The sequence below is a fragment of the Lepeophtheirus salmonis genome, chromosome 14 (genome assembly GCF_016086655.4).
Source record: "Lepeophtheirus salmonis chromosome 14, UVic_Lsal_1.4, whole genome shotgun sequence".
Lineage (NCBI taxonomy): Eukaryota > Metazoa > Arthropoda > Copepoda > Siphonostomatoida > Caligidae > Lepeophtheirus > Lepeophtheirus salmonis.
The window spans coordinates 1869373-1873294 of NC_052144.2; the positions used below are offsets into that span (position 1 = coordinate 1869373).

Consider the following 3922-nt stretch of genomic DNA (forward strand, 5'->3'; position numbering starts at 1 on the left):
TGTAGATGGCATTATGAGCCATTCCCATCAGCCAAACTACCTCTGCTGGAGTGTGACCCACACGAAGAAGAGTTTATACCCAAAGCCTTGAATCCCGCTAAGATGACATTTGTCATCTGATTTAAAAAAATCAAAAAGCAGAAGGTGCTTGAGATACATAACCCCCTATACAATTACAGACAGCTCTAATTTTCTCTCAGAGAACCTCTCAAACCAATATAATACAAGTGTGTAAGTTTCAACTTTCCACCCGCTATAAATTATACAACTTTATTGTTTATATTTTTACTAGCAGAGGTAACCAAACCTGTTCCCACTTTCTTAAAGTTAACATAAAGTAATTATTCATTAACTAGCAGTAGTACTCCACATTCCCCGTGTGTCGACAAACAGACAAATGTTGCTTTAAACACACCTAGTAGTTACTCAATACTTAGACTTTCTGTAAAAACTACAGACTAATAATTATATTAATATGATTTGTTGAGACGGTGAAATACTTTAGTTCGTTGCTAAATCTCATCTTAAGTTGTATTCATTTATTTTAAAATTGATAGAGAGTACTTCCCTATTTTTTTTATGTGCATTGAAATAAACGTTTGCAAGATTTTAATCGATTATATTCCTCTTTTTTTCTTTATTCTGGATTGTTATATAATATTCATCAGGGAGGATTTGTTTTGGAGGAGTTGTATATTCTAAGTCCTTGATGGACTTAGAATATAATTGAGGATCGATCTCGGCATAAATCTTGTAAATGTCATTGTTTATCTTCTTTTTCTTCAAACTCCCTTGTAAAAGCTGTTTGTAACTGATCTAAAGAAACGCACGACAGCTAATCTGCTCTCCTCTTAAACAATCTTCAAAATTGTCAGGGATACCATGTAGATTTTTGATTTTGAAGTATCGAAATATTCATACCAATATTGGTACTGGAACTCCTACAATAATATTGTTATTATGACAATATCCCTCTGTACCATGAATAGCGTAACAAATTGTAAAAATACATTTTTGCCACATAGCAAGTAGAACTTATAATTTTAACATGAATTTTCGTGGCTATATAAGCAAATAATTAATATAAATGTCATGGGTTTGGAGTGAATATTTGAGTCACTCCGAAAATTAATTCCTTGGAAAGATAAATACAATTATTAATAAAAAAAATGTTAGTATCGCACTTATTAATAGTACGATAATTTATCTATATTAAATATTAATGGATTTTTTTTACTTTTTGGGAGAACAATTTAAAATGCTTGTTCGGAGTAAGTCTATTAACGGGTGGCTCATCTAGCGGTTCCATTTTAAACTACTACTTTTTTGACATCTGACAGCTGTAATAACATTCTCATTGTGTCTAACATTTTGTAAAAGGTCTCCGGTTTACGAAATGGTTAAGTTTACGCTCGAAAAAAATTGTAAAATACCGAAGACTTACATCCAAAATGGAGAGCCTTCAAACGAAACTGCAAGAAAATTACGTGTGTCGAAATATAGCGACTTCCAGGCAGTTTGTGCATAAATTTGTGAAGCGTGTGCGCGAAACTGGTTCGTTAATGGATAAAACAACGCATTCCCGTGTTCGTCCAGTGCACTCAATCGAAAACATTGCTGCTGTTGCCGATAGCGAAAAAACGAGCAAGGAGCTGCCGTTACGGTCAATGTTGAGCGCCATCGGGCCATGTTGGAAGATTTTTTGTTTCCCCAAATGGAAAAGGAAGACATTGGTGACATTTGGTTCCAACAAGATGGCGCTGCGTGCCACACACCCAACGTTACAGTGGATCTTTTGCGCAATGTCTTCGACAATCGCATCATAAGCCGAAACGGCAAAGTCAACTGGCCACCTCATGGCTGCGATTTGGCTCCGTTGTACTATTTTTTGTGGGGAACCGTCAAGGATAAATGTTACACCAACCATCTAGGGACGATTGACGATTTTAAACCCGAAATTGGAGTCGCCATTGGTGCTACTGAAGCTCACACAATTGAAAATGTATTTAAAAATTGGGTCGACAGAATGGACTACTATAAGGCCACCCACGGCGGCCATATGAATGAAGTGGTGTTTCATCATTAACCGGAATGTTGCGGCTTTCAAATAAGAAAAAAGTTATTGAAAAATATCCATTTGCCTTTTTTTCATAGCGATATCAAAAGGGAAAAGTTTTGTGAGCCACTCTTTATATACTTTAAATATTATTTAATTTATAGCCAAGGCTGTAGTTATCTCTTAAATGTAGAAAATAGTTCTGGTACAAAATAAAGAAAATATTTTGAATATAAGATATTTAACTAGAAATGGATCAACAAAATCTATCTATTGCTATTACATTCATAAGTTATAGAAAATAATTTATGTGCTCGTAACCGAGGAACAACAATACCAACAACATCTCGCTCCAATGTTTCACTTTTCTCTGATGAATTTAGAGATCTTCAGGAATTGTGATTGTGTTGGAAATTTGTGACGTAAACTTATAAAATAGTTAATCTAATAAGTTTGATAAATGAATAGTACTTCATGCCTATAATTAATAATCATTTAGAAAATAACTTAACGAATACTCAATGTAAGCCTTCGATTGTAAATAAGTTTTGTTTACATAAATTATAGTAGTTTTTGTAGCCGGAGATGGTACAAATTTCCCGACTCCTGACTTCGACTCCGCCTCTGCAGCCCTAGTTCTGAATGTAATAATTGATTATTAGATAAATTGTGGATAATTATATAATTTTGACTTTTCTAATGAAAATTATTAACTGATAATTAAGTATTATGTATTAAAAGATAGAATTTATATGTCTACCACATTTTTTTATTCGTAAATATATATCAGTAATTTTAATAGATCAAATGAAATGAGAGTTTCATTAAGTCGTTGGTTATTTCAATGGATGAAACTTTGATTAAATAAGTCATTTTAAAACGAGGAAATTTCAACTTGTATAATATACTAATACATGATACAACTTGGTCACAATCGCAACTTGTACATAATATATTTAAGAAAGTATCTATGGATTTTTTTTTTTATTAATATATATTTTAATTTCCCCCTACATTATATCACCGGCCGTGTGGCCTAATGGATAAGGCATCAGACTTCGAATCTGAGGATTGCAGGTTCGAGTCCTGTCACGGTCGATTTTTTTGTTCATTTTTTTTCAAGTCTACATTGTTGTGTATTAAAAAAAACTAATTTAATACATAATGATATCAATAATGGTTCAACATTCCAATCAAAAAATACTTTGTTGACTCATAGTAAATACTCAATAATTAGTTTTTTGTCTTCGTATACTATAATAATATGTAGCCTATCAAATAAAAATTGTATTATTGACTATATATTAGTGTTGGATTCGAGTATTACTTGAACTCGAAAAACTTCGAGTTTACATTTCTAAAGTTGACAATTTCCTAAAAATAATTATTTCAGCTACCCCAAATCATTCAAATTTGAAATAATCCATTACTGATCTATTTTAATTTTTAGTTGTTTCTACATTTTTATTAATTAATTCCTGATAACTTTTTTTATGTTTTAGGGGCAATATATTTTTTCTTTTATCTAATTGACGCCATGTTTTCTACTTTATTCATAAAAATAATTTTACATCACTCTCTCTTACACTTCAAAATAAGCTGTTACATATCAGTGGACTCAGAGCTACAACCCATGGCCCAAATATGAACCCAATGTGTCCAATCCGGCCCAAAATTAATTACACTTATTTGACTGCCTTATTGAGAATATCACATGCATTTAATTGTTATAGCCTGTTGGGACCGAAAAACAACGCGTATACAAGGGTGTTCCATTTCTTATATTCAGAGTCTTAAACGACGAAGGATAAATCTCCTGAATCTGAGTTGGTTAGGATTGTTGATTGTTGTTAGTCATTATGGAGT

At 32.4% G+C, this 3922-nt stretch overlaps 1 non-coding gene across 1 annotated transcript; it reads left to right on the forward strand.

Annotated features, from left to right (window-relative positions):
• The first annotated feature begins 3081 nt into the window (after positions 1–3081).
• Positions 3082–3154, forward strand: TRNAR-UCG (transfer RNA arginine (anticodon UCG)). Its single transcript has one exon. It is a non-coding gene; the product is annotated as a tRNA-Arg (tRNA).
• Positions 3155–3922: the final 768 nt, after the last annotated feature.